Below are 18,862 nucleotides of genomic sequence, written 5' to 3' on the forward strand. Positions count from 1 at the left end.
CTTTAGATAAAACTAACAGGTGTAACTATTATTAAATTTTCTGTTTTTTACATAGCTTATTATTATTATTATTTTGCTGATGTAGCAATTCCAAAGAGGTATTTTTCATGTGACCTTTTTCATGGTGATTCAGGGAACAAAGATACATTATTTTGTGGTTCTGCTATTTCTTAAAAACGGGTTAGAGGCCAAAACCTGTTTTTATATAACTCGTCAGCTGGGAATGAATTTTACATTTTTTAATAGTTGAAAAAAATCAAAAGAAGAGTAATACTTGAGAGTATTACTCGAGAAAAATATAACAGTAATTTTAGTGTCCATCAATAAAATTTCATTAGAATGCTAATTTCTTTACATATTGTCTAAGGTTGCTGCTTTTATTCTAAAATGAGAGTTGAGTTGTTCTGACAGAGGCTGGTAACTGTCTGGTCCTCAAATCCTAAAACATTCATTACCTAGTCCTTTACAGAAAATGTCTGTCATTCTCTGCCTTTGAGATTTAAAGGAGTGTGTGTGTGTGTGTGTGTGTATGCACACCTGTGCATGTGTATGATGTGATTCCTGCTTCCCAACAACGTTACTCTACAGAAAGAATGTACACCATTTTGTTGGGTAACTAGCTGTCTTTGCATTGGTTTGATTCAAAACCTCATTCCACAAACCTTTAAATTGACAATACCCTTTTCCTCTTGTCCCTTACTTCACCATGGTAATCAATTTAATCAGATTAATATCCTGCCTCATAGTAAAATATCAAACATAAACGACTCAGGGATGCAGCAGCATATTATGGCTTTAAAATGAATGTAACCAATGGTTTATACAAAAACAGTTTAGAGATTCTAGCCTGGAGCTGTTTTTTCCTGGGGTAAATGTGAACTACCACGAGCCAGAGACTTTTATGTGAGTTACCTTATTTACTCAGGACAACAAATAAAATAGATATAATCATTCTCTTTCACAACTGTGGGATGTGGGGCTCAAATAATTTAACCAACTTCCTCGAGATTGTATAGCCAGAAAGTGATAGGATCAAAGTTCAATATTAGATTTTGAATATTACCTCAGCCTATGTTTTCACCATTTTCCCCAATTTGTGACACCTGTTCAAATTCAAGAGGGAAGATGGGCTTAAAATAGAAGATCTTGAGAAAGGAAATGGCGGTCTGCAAATGAAGACCTGAAATCATGCAGAGGTTTACCATCATCACAAGAAAAGTGACATGCAAAATGTTTTCATTCTTTGGAAAGTGTGATGGGTTTTATTAGATTCATGTATTCAGTTGAAATCATCTTTGACAAGCTGTCTCTTGAGTATGAACTCTATGTAACAAAACCATCATTAAAATAACCAACTGGAGTAGTTAATAATAGTTAAACTAGTCTTTATGCAAATTTTTATCTGCCAGATTTAAAATATTCAACACAGAGAAAAGGTGCTTAAATAATAGTTACCTTTAGAAGTAGTGGTTGGGACTGGGAAGGGACACAAAGAAATAAGTCTGGAGTGCTGACAGTATTTTATATTTTCATAAGGATAGTGATGACAGAAGTGTATCTACTTTATAGAAATTAATCTGTTACCTAAAATTTGTGCACCTTAGTGTGTGCATTTCATGTCAAAAACATTTGATAACAGATTTCAACTCTTGAGAAGGATATAATATGTCATAGCAGGCCAAACATTCTCTAACAACTAGAAAAAGAAAATACTTCAGTATTTTAGTTTTAAAAACATCAGAAATCTTAACAAATAGTCGAGAATTAACAAATTAAAATTTCTGAGCAGAGAACCTTTGTTAGGTGAACTGAGGATCTCTAGCAGAACCCTTCCTTGGCTTCCTCTCTTCCCTCCTGCCCCACCCCGACAATTTCCCATTGCCTGTGTAGGCTAAGGACTGAGTTTGGCACAAGCAGAGGGCCTTTGCAAGGGAAAAGGAAATCAGCCAGGCCAGGTGCGGTGGCTCATACCTGTAATTCCAGCACTTTGGGAGGCCAAGGCAGGTGGATCACCTGTGGTTGGGAGTTCAAGGCCAGCCTGACCAACATGGAGAAACCCCATCTCTACTAAAATTACAAAATTAGCCAGGCATGGTGGTGCATGCCTGTAATCCCAGCTACTCAGGAGTCTGAGGCAGGAGAATCACTTGACCCTGGGAGGTGGAGGTTGCAGTGAGCCAAGATCTGCCATTGCACTCCAGCCTGGGCAACAAGAGTGAAACTCCATCTCAAGAAAAAAAAAAAAAAGAAAGAAAGAAAGAAACAAAGAAAGAAAGAAAGAAAGAAGGAAGGAAGGAAGGAAGGAAGGAAGGAAGGAAGGAAGGAAGGAAGAAAGAAAGAAAGAAAGAAAGAAAGAAAGAAAGAAAGAAAGGAAGAAAGAAAAAAAGAAAAAACCACCAATGCATTCAGTGGCCACATCAGTCTGGAGAAAAAATTAAATAATTGGGAACTTCAAACTCAAAGGTAGTTTACAAATGCTGAATTCTAGGATTGCCCAGAGGCTGGGGAATTATAGAGTTTTCAAAAGGAAAAGGAAAAGGAAATCTTCTGCAGTTTGTGTGTGTGTGTGTGTGTGTGTGTGCGCGCGCGCGCACTCAGGAAGCAATATTCTTCATGGGAAGAAATCAGCTTCAATTGTATAGCAGATATTTTCCTCATGACATTTATCAGAATATGAAGTTTCTTGGAGCATGAAGTTGGAGACTTGGAAACCTCTCAAGGTTAGAGATACATCACGTAAAGTTTTTGTAAGCTGAGAAGGTAGATACTGAACAGTTTTCCAAAAAAAAGAAAGAAAGAAAGAAAGAGAGAGAGAGAGAGAGAGAGAAAGAAGAAAGAAAGAAAGAAAGAAAGAAAGAAAGAAAGAAAGAAAGAAAGAAAGAAAAAAAGAAAAAAAATCAAGTTAGCCAGAAAATGCTGAATTCCTGATTTAATTGAAGCAATCAATCCCCTACCTAATCTGCCTAACTGATGAAGGGGGAAACCTTCCTGGGAGTAGATAGCTGGTCTTTTACTTCTCCAAAAACCTTGACCTCTTTACACAAATTGAGACATTTCTTTCTAAGTGACTGTCTTTTCACAGCAAGGTTTTAGTTTGTCTTCTATGGTAATTGATCCATAGGAGATATTTTACTCTTAATCCCAGGACATGGCACTTTACTTCCAAAGTGCCATATATTCTGAAGAATAAGATCTGTGTTAGCAAGAAACATGCTTTATGAAATCAGTTACTCCTCCCTGGGCAAGCTGAGTTGACTGATAGAATTTGATGAATGTATGTTGGATTGAATTGAGCAATCTTTTCAAGAATTTAGGGCAGTTTTTAAAAACTTTTTACTAACTATAAAAATGCTTACAAAAACTAAATGATTGTTTCTGACCAAATAGCAAGTTCTTAACTGAGCTGAGAGACTACAAGACACACTCCAATGGTTTTTGGATATTGTTGGTATGCATCAAAATTACTTGGGAACGTTACAAAGCAGATACCAGGTCTCATAAGAATCGAGAAAAAACTGCTTCATTGAAAGAGTTCAGACTTCGGATTCAGATGGGTCTGAATTCCAGCTTTGCCTCTGATTAACTTTAGGCCAATTATTTAAAATCTCAGAACCCAATTTCTTCAGTTGTCAAAAGAACTAAACAATCCTTGGCTTATTCCTGGAGCTGGTGTAAAGGTTAAGTGACATACATAAATACTGCTAATCCCAAAGTATCTGAGACAGGTCTCAATCAATTTAGCAAGTTAATTTTGCCGAGGTTAAGGATGCACCTGTGACACACCCTCAGGAGGTCCTGATGATGACATGTGCCTAAGCTTGCTTTTATACATTTTGGGGAGACATAATACATCAATCATTACATGCAAGACTTATATTGGTTCCATCTAAAAAGGTGGGACAACTCAAAGCAGGGGCTTCCAGGTCATAGATAGATTTAAATTTTTTCTGATTGGCAATTGGCTGAAAGAGTTATTTTCAATATAAAAGAATGTCTGGGTTACAATAAGGGGTTGTGGAGACCAAGGTTTGATCATGCAGTTGAAGTCTCCAGGTAGCAGGCTTCAGAGAGAATAGATGTAAATATTTCTTATCAGACTTAAGGTCTGTGTAATGTTAGTGTTAGTTGGCTTTTCCTGAATTCCAAAATGGAGGAGGACATAATGAGGCATGCCTGACACCCACTTCCCATCACAGCCTGAACTAATTTTTCAAGTTAACTTTGGAATGCCCTCGGCTGAGGGAAGGTGTCCATTCAGATGGTTGGGGGGCCTTATAATTTTATTTTTGTTGTAATACCTAAGATAGCATGCAGCACATAATCCATGCTCAATAAATATTTATTTACTTTCCCTTCCTTTGGCTAGAACCCATTCCCACCTACCTTTTAGCCCTGTGATCATTTTGGTAAATTTAACTAGAAATCTTTTGAATTGGTCAGGTCTGTTGAATAGCCACACAGTAGGAAGATGATGGAAACTCACAAAATGGATCTTAGATACTAGAAAGAATCTTTCCGGATTCTGACTCAACCAGAACATATAAAGGTCCAGGACACATGGGTAATAGTAGCCAGCAAACACACGGAACATCCGGACCAAGACAAGACCAGTAGTTTGGCTTACAAGTTCCAAAAGTTTAAATAACTGCCTTGAGGAAACAGGGTAATTGGAAGGCAATTTGACAGGGAACTTGTGAAGCAAGCTTTTCTTAGGCAGGTGTGTGAAAGAATCCCCTGTGAGAAGCAACTGCCTGCAAACTTAGTGAATTTCAGAATTCAACCACCACCTCTGACAGGTTCTGTGACAAGCAAAATCTATTCAGGCCAAGAAAAGTGGGTGGTCTTTTTCCTTCTTTTAATTGCACATTCTCATTTTTCTTACTCTTTAATAATAGATTGTTATAAAATTTAGCCAAATATCCTAGCACTCTAGGAAAATCATGCAAAATAAAAAAAATCAGCAATTAATATATAAAAATACTATAAATTACTCTTGTGCAGATCCATACAATTTACAAAGCACTTTACATATGCAGTATCCTCTAGAAAGTATATGACAGCTACATTAAGTAGATATTATTATCATAATTAACTTACAAATGAGGATACTGAAACTTAGAAAGGGTAAACAAATTGCCAAAATGGCAAGTAACAATGCTAGGATTTAATTCTGTATTTGTACTCTATTTATTTGTTCATTTAATTGTCTATTTATTTAATTATTAATTATTGCAGAAATATTTATTGATATCTTACTGTGTGCTAAGGTGCTGAGTGCTTGGTGTTTCGAAGCCAAAAAGCACAATGCTGATTTTCAAAGAAGTCATAGATCAATATGGGGATAGGGTTCTAAAGAAGTAATTCCAATTATGTATGAAGAATTTAAAAGAGTAGGTAATTGAGAAATTAGATGAGATACATGAAAAAATCAACTTTGCTTAGACGATCAGCCAAAAATTAGAATTTTTACTCAATGGGTACTTACTATGGTATTAAGTCCTTTAAAGGTATTATTTCATGTAATCCTAAATATGTTGTATATATTAGGGATTTTTATCTCATTTTCTAAATGATTAACCTAAGGTGCAGAACAGTGATAACAAGTCATGGTTGCATAGCTAGTAAGTAGTGAGAACTACGTCTGCTACGTTTGCTTCCAAAGCTCCAGCCCACAACCATTATATATATTATCTCTGAGACAGTCATCCAGGAGGAGATGCTTTGGTTTGGTGCCAAAGACTGCACGTGTTTATTTATTAGACATGTTGGGAATGATACTTCAGGATAAGAGAGCAGCATGTACAAACTCTAGAGTTTGGAGACAAGCCCCTGGGTCTGTGGAGCCCCGTGGAGTTCAGTATTGTTGATTTATTACCACCCTTGAAGAGTGTTGAGCTGTGAGGCTGAAGAGACAGCCCTTGGCCATATCACAGGCTGTCCTAGAAAGCCTATGAGATAAGTAGGTGTGGTTCAGAATCACTAAAAGATCTAGGCCTCAAAAGTACATAGTAGGATTACTACTTTGGAGTAATTAAACTGTAACATTGTGATTCAGTCTACCATCCTGTAGCTAACCAGTAATTCACCCAATTAAGATATATTCTTACATTTCTTAAAATACATCCTTAAGGAGTACAGAAAGGAACAGAACAGGAAGTTTGGTAGAAATAATAGAACACAGATAACACAGATGCTGTTCAGTTAGGCAAGCCTTCTTGTTTCCTGTAATTTTTTTTCTGTAATGTGAAATGCTAGTAATGAATATAATCTGCACTGGTCACCAAAATTTGTGAACATCCCATATAGTTTCACATCAAACTGTGTAGTACATTGTGAAAGGCAAGAAACATACATGCAGTTATTTATTATACCCACCCCTAATCACCCTTTGAGGACCTAACCCTCCTGGTGTGTTGGCATAGTAGTGGCAGGTTTTTTTTGTAGTGCAGATGTCAGTCTGATACTGAGTGCTTCCTAATAACAATTTAGGGAAGGGAAGGAAGGCCTCAGGCTTGGACTTGCTTACTGAAAACAGGACTGGTGCTGGGGGAGCTGACTGACCTGCAGATCTTGAAGGAAGACTGAGCCTGACTGAGGGTTATGGTCATAGCAAGGTGTGGTCCAGGCAAACAATGGGTGTCCAGGATGAAATGGTAGTTATTCTTCACAGGGGAAAGAGCACAGAGGCCTGGAAGGGGAGAAGACTAGGTGTCTAAGTGTTCAGGCAATCCACTGTTGGAAGGCTGGTCACAACAGGGCCGGAATTTCATGCCTAAATGTTGTCCTCTGCCTCTAGCCTAATGTTTTAACTTTTCTTTTTCTTTTTTTCAGAGGCGGGGTTTTGCTCTGTCACCCAAGCTGGAGAGCAGTGGTATGATCCATGCATGTTGTAACCTCAAATTCCTGGCTGGTGATTGATTTCTCTGTCTCAGTCTCCTGAGTAGCTGGGACTACAGGTGCATGCCACTGCACTTGGCTAATTTTATTTTTTATAGAGATAAGGTCTCACTACATTGCCCGGGCCTGGTCTTAAACCCCCAGCCTCAAGTGATCCTCCCACTTCGGTCTGCTAAAGCACTAGCATTGCAGCTGTGAGCCACAGAGCCTGGCTCCTCCAGTCTAATTTCTGACTGTCAGGAAGCAGTCTCATGTTCCATTTCCAGTGAGAAGACAGTTATTGCCCTGACCGAAACCAAGCTTTTTTTGTTTGTTTTTTACATGCCTAAACAAAAATGGCCACATGTAAATTCCACATGTTTCATTAATTATTCTCCAATCCATGTTTCTCACATGTTTGCTACATCAAGTTTCCTAAGGAAGTTCCAGTCATCATTTTTCTGCTCCAAATCTTCCCACGTATTCACTGCCTTCTACAATATGGCTGCAGGTTTAGTCTAATCTCTATTATTTTCCCACAGCCAGTTATCATATATAGTATTTTATCATCAAAGTAGATAATTTTCACCACCACCTTATGTTTATCTCAGGCTTTGCTCTTGTTGTGACTTTGCTTATATTTTCCCTAGATCTCTAAATGTGCTAATTCTACTCATTAATTCTTCAAGGAGCTCTTTTCATGAAGCATCTCCTTATCTGTATCTAGCTGATCATCTCTTCTTTTGAAATTTATTTTATTTACACTTACTACTTCCACAGAACCAAAATTTCTCATAAATAATCAAGAAAAGTATACTCCATAAAGAAAAATGCATAAAGACTCATTTTAAAGATAAAAGGTATTTTGGTTTTGATATTATCTACAGACCTGATACTCCATTAAGATGCATTGGTAGAGAAAATAGTACTTTTTTCAGTAACTTCTCAAAAGTATATACTGCGGTTTAGCAAACTTACTCCAAAAACTGTGTTGTCCTTCTTTGCTGAAAGTGTTAATGAAGCTAAGTCCAGGCTCAATGAAGAGGAAACTCATCATTTATTAGTTATGTCTGCCATGGACAGTAGGACCTGGGGAAACAAACTGGAAGCAAGAAGGCCAAGTACTTATTGTCACTGAATAAAATAGTATAATAATAGGTTATGTGCTGGGGTCATGAAATAAGGGAACCAAGAAGGGAGCATAAGTTGTTGGAAGGAATGCACTCTAGAGTCCCTTGACAACCTCTGTTTCTGGCTCACTCTCTGATCATGGGGAAATGACATAACTTTGCTTTGAAGCTGTGGAGTGAGTAGTTCCATCCAGTGTTCTCTAAGGTACCTTCTATTTCTAACCATGATTGAAGGTTCTTTTCCTAATTAATGTGTTCAGTGACAAGATATATTGTTGATCATTAATTATTTGTTTCTAAATGTCACACCACTCATTGACCTGTCATTGTCTAAACATATCAAAAGCATCCCAAATCGTAATCATCTTGTCTGCAGTTAATATCACCTCATATGAAAGATGAAATGTTAATATTGTGCTTTAAGTAGTATGAATAATCAGGTTAAAAAGGCTGTTAGACTCAAGATCTGAAATACATGTTCACATGCATACATACATTTGCGAAATTTAGATGCTTATAAGAGCTGACCTGATAGAAACTATAACTCCAAATTTTTCAAATATATATGAGAACTGGAAAATTATGAATTAGAAGCAGCAGCATTAAACAAATACTTAGTGCTTTTAATTTGGAAAATGTTACAATAGTTACTATAAGAGGTGTAAAGGAGAGTTCTGAATTACTAGTTAGCTAACAGCCTAATCATACAGACATGACATTTTCATCAAATTCAATTCATGAAAAATCACACAAATAGTATATGCCAAGCATTGTATAAGCTATTCAGGGTATAGTCGTGAACAGATAAATATTGTTCCTGTACTCACAGAGACTACAAATAAAGGGCTCTTACAAATTGATTATTTAAAACCCTTAAATGAAGAAACAGAGATAAAGAGGAATTAATTACTTTCTAAGATCAAAATTGTAGTTGAGTGGCAAAGTCAAGTTAGCAACATACGTCTTGGAATTCTGGTGCAATATTGCTTCTATGGCTCAAATGGTAATATGATTATTTAAATTAAAGTATACTTTATGTACAGTGAAATGCACAGGTCATAATTTTAAAAGCTACTATTTTGGAAAATGTATATGCGTGTGTATCCAACAACCTAATGAAGTTATAGAATACTTATATTACCTTAGAAAGTTTTTTCATGCCCTCTTTCAGCTAATCTTCACCCTCTTCACAGGCAAATATTTTTCTAATTTGTATCACTATAAATTACTTTTGCTTCTTGAGTATTTTATAAATTATACACAAATAAGTATGTCTGTTCTCCATTTGATGGATGTTGGATGGCTCTAATATTTTTGTGTTGTTTTTGCTAATACAATTAGAGCTGCTATAAACATTTTCTATGAGTTGTTTTATGGCCATACATTTTCACTCCTCCTTAGTAAAGAACTAGGAATATAATTGGGTGATTGGAGTAGGCTTATTTTTAATTTTCAAAAAAACACCAGTTTTCCAAAGTAGCTACTCTATTTGATAGTCTTACCAGCAGTAGCAAGAGTTTCAGCTATTCTTGCCAATTTTTGTTTACAGTCTTTTTAATTTTAGCTATTTTCCTGAGTGTGAAATAGGATCTCAATGTGGTTTTAATTTGCATTTTTCCTGATAATTAATCATGTTGAGCATCCTTTCATGAACTTATTCTTCCTTCATATACCTTCTTTTGTGAAGTTTCTATATTCAAATGTTTTTCTCATTTAAACATTGAATTCATTTTGTCTTTTTAACTTGTAGGAGTTGTTTACATATTCTGAATGTAATTGTATATATTATATATAATGATTGTGTATATAAATATGTATACAGATATAGATATTCCCAGTCAGCAAGCTTCATACACACACACACACACACACACACACACACACATGCACAGGCACATGCCTATGCACACACACAGCCTTATTTTTCTAAATCTGCTGTTTATCATTAAATAATTATTTTTATTTTATTTCTGACAAAGTCCAAAATCCTATTTCTAATCATTTATTAGTCATCGTTTCCCTTTCCAAGTAATTTTTGCCATCCCAAGATTGTAAAGATATTTTCCTATGTTTTCTTTTAGTTTTTCTAATTTTATTTTTATGTTTTAGGTTACAGCCTCAGCAACAGAAAGTCAAAAAATGCCAGTACTTTACATAAACTCTGCCTCATAGGTGGAAGAAACATGACTGGAACTGACATACTTCAGTGCACACTGCTATGGGAAATGGAGTGAATGGAGCATTAACTAAAAGACATGGCATCACTCAGACAAAGTACCTTATTGGGAGGTCAGGATGGTGATAGTCAAAAAGAACATTTGATTTTAATATGCCTCCTTCTTACAACCTCTCTTAATGGTAAGCTAAAAAAGGTAAACATAACCATAATATTACATTATATCAATAAAGTGAAAGCTACTATTGTTTATGTATTTACTTTTGTTTTTTATATTTAATGTTTATATATAATTATATGCATAATGTTATAATGTTGTTACATATAGTGTTTTCATATAATGTCAAATGACTAGATTGATTGTTTTGATTTTTAAATAAAAAATCAAAACAGCCTGTTTTATTAAAATTGACTATTACGTGTTTGAACTACTACTATGTCCATTAGGCAGTTTAGAGACCTATTAATGATAACAACATTAAAACACATACACCCCCACACACACACTTGGAATAAATACCTCCAGTGACAGGATATGTATTCTGGTAAACTTTGTGTCTTCAAAATTTGGTCCTAGTATGGGAATGCACTAATAAGTCCCATATTATTTATTGATTGCTAAATAAATTAATAAAAATAGGGATCACACATTTGCACAATGCCTTAAGTTTCCAACGCTTATGTTTATTTGACTCCCATAAAGGTAGAATTTCTTTGTAGAATGTAGTAGACTACATTTGTAGTCTTTGTGGAAGACTTGGTAGAATGGCCATTTATTTTAATTATTTTATCAAAAAGGCAAAATCCGAAAGAGTTAGATGACTTACGTAAGTACAGAAAACATTCAGTCGTAGAGCCAGAATTTAACTGTAGATCTTCATAGCTCAAAGCTTTGTCTCATGGACGTGAAATTCTGAATGTGATTGACTTGTGGAAATTATCTTAAATTCACCTTCAGACTGTTTTGAAGAGGGATGTGTCATTCATATCATTTAGAGTCACTACAGTAAATCCATTTTATCATATATGGAACTCCTATTGACCAGTCAATCCTTGAGCCCTTTGTTGCAATGGATTAAAAGGCTATATCTGGGCTTGGCAGAAACGAGCAGTAGAATAATAGTCATGCATCACTTAATGACGGAGATACCTTCTGATAAATGCATCTTCATTATGCGACTTTGTCATCTTGCAAACACTGTAGAGTGCGCTTATGCAAACCTGGCTGGTATAGCCTAATACACACCTAGGCATATGGTAAACTCTATTGCTTCCAAGCTATGAATCTGTACAGCATGTTACTGTACTGAATACTGTAAGTGATTACAACACAATGCTAAATAATTTGCATATCTAAACATAGAAAAGGCATAGTAAAAATATGGTATTATTATCTTATGGGGCTATGGTCATATACGCATTTCATCATTAACTGAAATGTTATCATGCAATGCATGACTATAGTGATATTGTTTGTGGGTGTGAGAATAACTCAGCTCAGGCTCTAACATATACTTGTCATCCCTATGATAAGGCATTGTCTTTTCAAGAAGACACACATTAAAAAAGATGTTGTTTAACCTATATAGTATGGTATCACCCATTCCCATATTGAGTGTGGCATTTGATGGATGATTAAAATATCATAGCATAATAGTTGTTGGCTTTTTAGGAAGGCATAGGGTGCACATTATAAACAATCCAGAAGAAGAAATGTTTCATGCCATTAAACTTACTCATTCAAAAGATACTGATTAAGCATAGACTATGTAATCAAGTTGTTTTCTTTTTTATAATTTCAGTGATCATAAATAACACTTTATTGAACATTTTTGTATACAGACTTTTTGTTAGCATTTTAGAATTTTTCTTTAGGATAAATTGTTATATAATAGCAACTTGATATATTCCACCAATATGATTTTCAAGAAGCTTTCATGTTAAAACATAGACATCATTAAAAATGATGATGTAATTGAAAGGACTAAATTGAAAGAATAACCAAAAGATATACAGTTTCTCTGTGGCAAAGGATGTAGAAACTAACTATATAAAAGGGCTGTACAAAGTGGGAAGCATTGCAACATGCTCTTGAATGAAGGGCTGTGTTTTCCATATGTGTCAAAGCTACCTGTTGGGGCACCCAGGTAACACTGATGCCATCTATCTGGAGTAAAGATTCAGCAATGTATGAGAAGCTCATATTCACTTTCTCGTCTTCCTTGCTGGTCTCGGCTGTTTTTGGAGAGTCAATGTGATTGCTGTGCCAGCTTAGTCACTGGGTTTAAGTAATTGGTGAAAAAAATGTCCAGTAGATTCTTGTGTTATCTGTGAGAATGGGTGCTCACTTAGGGACCATTCCTAAACTACAGTACACTTGCACTATTTTAAAGCTATATAATACACAAAGTTAAGTGATATACAATTAGTAGTTTTATGAGTTTCAGGTGATTAAAATACACAATAAATGCTACAGATGCAGGAGTGCAAGACAGGGGAAGACATAATCCTAGAACATTACAACTGGACAATTGATGGTAGTAAAAGACAATAAGGACCATTAAGAACAAAATTTATCTATAAGTCGGCAAACTCTAAGATCTGCAATAGCTGTCTCTAAAACCTCAAAAGCCTACAGAGGGTAGTGGTAGGTGTATTAATAGCAAAGTGGTGACAATACTAAGACCTAATGTCAGATAATATGGATAATTTTCATGGGTCACCCTATTACTGTATGAAATTGAATACCTCACTTGGAATTTCTGAGTGACAGTGCCTTGTCAGATGAAAAAGTAACAATTGTCTACCTTTTCCTAATTTATGGACATTTTATAAAGATTAGAAACTTAAACTATGTTAAAATGTTTTGTCGGCTGGGCACAGTGACTCATGCCTGTAATCCCAGCATTTTGGGAGGCAGAGGCAGGTGGATCACCTGAGCTCAGGAGTTCGAGGCCAGCCTGATCAACATGGTGAAACTCCATCTCTACTAAAATACAAAATTAGCCAGGCATTGTGGCATATGTCTGTAATCCCAGCTACTCCGGAGGCTGAGGCAGGAGAATCACTTGAACTTGGGAGGCAGAGGTTGCAGTGGGCCGAGATCATGCCATTGCACTCCAGCCTAGGCAACAAGGGCAAAATTTCATCTAAAAAAAGGCTTTGTCAACTATTAACACTATACAAATATTTCGCACTCTCATCTTGGCTCTACAGTCTATATCATTAGAGAGTTTTGAAGTTTGGGTGATTTTTACTTTAACTGTTGATCACCAGTATACTTTGCTAGGCCTTCAAATTCTTACTACTGTCGTCTTTTCCAGCTTCATCTCTCTTATCCCCTACATAGACAGAACTGTCCACACATATTTCATGACCTGTGCACACTCAACCATGCCATATTTTATGTTTCCATCCCTGAAATTCCTTACTTTTTTCATAATAGCTAGCTTCTATCTTTCTTTCATGCTACAATTTAAATATACACTTCTCTTTGAATTTTCTCTGACTCATTTAACTAATTGTAATTACTTCTCCTCTGTGCCTCTATCCAACTTCGTATATACATATTTCTATTATCCAACCTATCATTTAATATTCATTCGCCTATAGGCCCAGCCACTCAGGTGGCTGAGGCAGGAGAATGGCGTGAACCCGGGAAGTGAAGCTTGCAGTGAGCTGAGATTGCACCACTGCACTCCAGCCTGATGGACAGAGGGAGACTCTATCTCAAAAAATATATATATATATATATATATTCATTAATGAATAGATTATTCATTCTTACATTGTGAATTAAAGAAATGCCTCATGCCTTATTTATTCAACTAAATCAATGCAAAATGAATGAATGATTATTTATTGAATAAATGAGATAAAATCATGTTAAACTCAGGCCTATGTATTTTCTTGATCACAGATTAGCAATCATTTACACTTCCTAGTTATTTCCTATGACTATATTTTATAGTTGTAATAAACAGATGAATCTGAAATGAATTTGAAACAAGACAAACAATGGGACCTTGTTGCAAATGATGCTTGCCCAAACATGCCTGCTTTCATTCTCACTGGATGGTTAAAGTTTTGTGACATACATTCAGCCAAACATAATAAGCTACAAGATCTTTAAGACGTTAGCCACGTGTATTCCAGAAGGAGAAACTTTGCCCTTGATGCTACAATTGATACTGGTACCATACTGGAGAATTTTTGTTTAAGTGCTGAATTAAAATTATTTCTCATATCTGAGTCATATTTTAGAAGAAATATTGAATCACCTTTTCATGTCCTCCTGTCTACCATTTTCAGTTGTGCTGTTTTACATTTTTTTTCTTCTTGTTGCACATTTCTCATTATTGATTCAAGCTTATATGGGGTTTTCTTGGTTATTGACTCTCAATACCTATGCTAATTTTGACAGTGACCATTCTAGAGCTATCCAAAAGATTGTGGTCTTATGTCTATTAACTTATCTATATTAGTCCTATTGGCGAGACCAATTCTGTTGTGGGTTTATATTTATGAATATATGCCAGCCGGAAAGATTTATCTAATCTAACTAATTATTCTCATTTTGATTCCACGTTCTCTGGACTGCCTTCTGGTTTGGATTTGGCTTCCGTCATATATCTATCTGCATGGAAAAGTGCCCTAATCATGTAAATGTGAATATTCCCATTCCTGCAACCTCTCTATTTTATTTTTTTAATACTAGAATTATGCGCATAGTGACTGGGAATCATTCACAGTGAGATGGCTCTGTGCACAATGTGCTGGAAAATGCAGCATCTGAGCCTAGAAGATAACGGAGACATGTTAGATTTTCACCAAGCACATTGATGAGGAAGTGTATATTCATATCAGGATACTTAAAAAAATAATACTAACTTGTGGATAAACTGGAAAATTCATATGAACTCATGACCTTAATGATCAGTCTTCCTAGGTGTCTCACTAATATCTGGTATCATAGAAATTTCACCCATAAAAGCTTTCATGTAGAACAATCTGGTATGTGTTTGTAGCATCCTGAAATTAGTCTTTGAATTTATTTTGTATTCAGTGGAATTAAACCTTTTTGGAGATGATCCCATGCTTTGGAATAGAAAGAAAGTAAAGGCAAGATGAACTCGGAATATCTTCTTGTTGCCAGAAATCAAAAATGATTTTACACTTTTCTGAGCAGTATCTTAAAAGACAGGATTTAGTTAAATGTGGTTCCCAACAGATAAGTTGCAATAATGTATGCATCAATAAATGAATTTTAATTATAATTAATAAAATTGGGTTGAACCTATGAAAAAACATGAGTTTATGATTACATAAAATATGAAAAATTTCAAATAAACTTTACAGTATGAAAATTCAATAAAAAGCAGAGCAAATACATTAAACCATAATTAAGTAATTAATTTAGTAAGTAGGTGGATACTTAGATCCTTTAAATGCATACAATATTCTTAAATTATGATATACTTATTTTTCTATTTGTTTCAGAAAAAAGGGTGATTTCAAGAAACAGTAAGTAAGTCATATAGTATCAACAACATGCAATAAAATTATAGATTACCTGTATAACCTCAGAAGAAGGTTATCTACATAAATTCAGTCACTAACTCCTGAATATCCCTAATAATTATAAAACAATAGTCAAGTAAATTGTTAACTGAGGTGGACCACTCTCTAGTCAATATTTTATTGATATGGAAGCAAAGATGAGTCAGCCTGAGATCTTGAAACAAGGCATAAACTTGGAAAGTGCCATTTATCTAGTAAGTAAACTTTTATTTGAGAAGAATCCAAGACCAATAAACACTGACTCAGGTTTCAGTCTACTTAGAAGATGTAAACAGATCCCTTGACACAACAAAGAATGAATAGGTCAATGAAATAGAATCTGCAATATCAGCTAGTTTGAGATTATATTCTGTTTGATCTGGGGATTGATAAAATTAGTGGACATAAATGAATAAAACTGTAACCTCAGGGATACATAAAATCATATTAGTATAGAGAAAATAATGAAACAAACAACCCACAGTATTGATATTTTGAAGTAGGCACTCTAAAAATTTTTGCATTAACTATTATATTTTTTGTGGTTTAAAGCATTTGGAGTATATAAAATAATTTGATACATTAGACTTAGGACTTCATTGAAGTGCTTTGAGATTTGACTAATTTTGTGTTCAATATCTAAATATTTAAGGGCTCTTAATTCATACAGATGATATTTACGTATATTAATTATACTAACAAAGTTAATATTACTCACTAGATGCATAATGCAAACAAAGGATGCACAGAAGGAAATATTCTTCTTGAGCTATAGAGCCTCGTAGTCTCCTAAGAGTCTATACTGAGGGCTCCAACCCTGATAAGTCAATGCCTAAGTGGTCTTCATAGCACATGAAGCACCTTTTGGACCACTTGACTCTCTAGATCGTGAGGTAGCTGAGATGAGGAATTATAATTTGGTTCTATAGTTAAATAAATTAAATTTATCTCTTGAACATAAGGATTTTCCTTACATCATTCTTTCAAGTAAAGTTTTATTTGTGTTTTTATCTAACTCAATGTGATTATCATCTAATTCCTAACCAAAGAGAGACTGGTAAATTATGAGCTTTTATTCTTCTCTACTCAGTGACCTAGAAAGATAGAGCAAAATTTGACATTAAAATCCCCTAAATTCTTTATGCTACAACCCCTGTGCCTCCCAGAGAATGGTAAATCCAGTCTTTTTATTGTTTGGTCCCTTAGGACAATTTCCTGTGACCCTGTGTACACTAGAAACACAATTAGTTAGTTATTGTTAGATAAATTTGTTGGGTAAATCCAGTAAATATGAACCACATGCATTATCTGGATCACATATTACCTCCACTCTTGTTTATCTCCTCATCGTATAAGCTTTCGCACTTCAAGTTCTTCATCCTTCATGAAATCTTTCCTGCCTAACTCAATTCTTCCTTTTGATTTAACTTCTCAAAAGTAGTTCAGGAGCTTTTAGAAATACATTCTCTTGAGGACAAGTACTATATCTCCTGCTTCTCCAGTTCATTCTATACCCCACTTACCCAAAATAGTGTGCCGGTTAGTAAGCCACTGAGGCCTTACTCAAGGCTCACCCTTCTGTATTCTGCCTAACCCTAAAAGAGCAGGAACCGTACCAACCACACTTCTTTCCCTGCTGTTTTTCTGCAGATAGGCCTGCCATTTGCCTACAGATAGACTCTGCAGAGATGGATGATAAAGTAAAAATGTAAGTCTTGAGAAGGGAGAAGGAACTTGCACTGGCTGGTTTTGTTTGCTGCTTCTGTTAGTGTCACCAGCAACATTTCTTCACCCTGGCTGCAGCAATGTATTCCACTTCCAATTTTCTTCCCATGCTCCAAGGATCAGCTTCATTTTGCTATCTCAGAGATGCAAATTCTAGCTGTCAGTGACCTCAAATATTTGAAGTATCAGAATCAGCTAAGAAAAGTCTGTTTCTTAGAGTTCTGTTGGGCCCTCTTCAAGTTCCTAAAGACTAGCAGCTGGAAAGGACTCCTTCTTCAAAAATCTGTGTCACAGGTTGTTAGGTATCAGTAACTCCGATATTTTCCCATTTTGCCTCTACCCTTAGAGTTGGTAGATGTGTTCTTCAATAGTTATCTCTATGTTTTCTTGATGAAAAAGACACTTAAGAAAATTTGGCCAGGCGCGGTGGCTCACGCGTGTAATCCCAGCACTTTGGGAGGCCGAGGCAGGTAGATAACGAGGTCAGGAGATCGAGACTATACTGGCTAACATGGTGAAACACCGTCTCTACTAAAAATACAAAAAAATTAGCCGGGCGTGGTGGCAGGCACCTGTAGTCCCAGCTACTCGGGAGGCTGAGGCAGGAGAATGGCGTGAACCGCAAAGGCGGAGCTTGCAGTGAGCCGATATCATGCCGCTGCACTCCAGCCTGGGCGACAGAGCAGAGCGAAACTCCGTCTCAAAGAAAAAAAAAGAAAGAAAGAAAATTAAAAAAAAAAAAAGTGGAAGATGATTCAAAAAAGTTACGAATATAGGCTGAGATTTTACAGCCTGCACACACACACAAAAGGGGTATTCATGAGGTGGTCTCCCCGAACCTAGATACAAGGTTCAGAAACTTAATAAACAGGGAGCCAATGAGCGATGACCTGGCATCACCCCCATGGACACAAAACAGCTAAAACTCTTTTCTTTTTAAAGATAACCGGGGCATGGAAAAGGCTTAATTTCCATAGACGGGATTCCTTTTCTGCCTTTTCAGTTTTCCAGTACTTGTTTATGCAATTTCCTATATTAAATTTTATATCTTAAAATAACTAGTGTGGTTTATATAACCTACCTGTACCCTAATTGATATACTCAGTATCTGGAATATTGTAGGGAACCAATACATTTGTTGCCCCAGTCTTCTCAACTTCAAAAGGCTTCATGATTTGTTGAATCAAAGTTTTACTTAATTCTGGAGACTTTAATCATGCAGTCCTGAGGAAAAATGAAAGTTTACTAGAAAGCGTTGCCACATAAAATCTATGTGGATTTGAGGGAAGAAAAAAAAATGGTTTAAAGTTTTGGAATTCAAGCTTACAACTTAAGCGCAAGACTGAAATAATAAAAAATATCAAGTACATACTCATTGATAAGGAATCTGAATATA

Source organism: Trachypithecus francoisi, unplaced genomic scaffold (assembly GCF_009764315.1).
Source record: "Trachypithecus francoisi isolate TF-2019V2 unplaced genomic scaffold, Tfra_2.0 Lachesis_group8, whole genome shotgun sequence".
NCBI lineage: Eukaryota > Metazoa > Chordata > Mammalia > Primates > Cercopithecidae > Trachypithecus > Trachypithecus francoisi.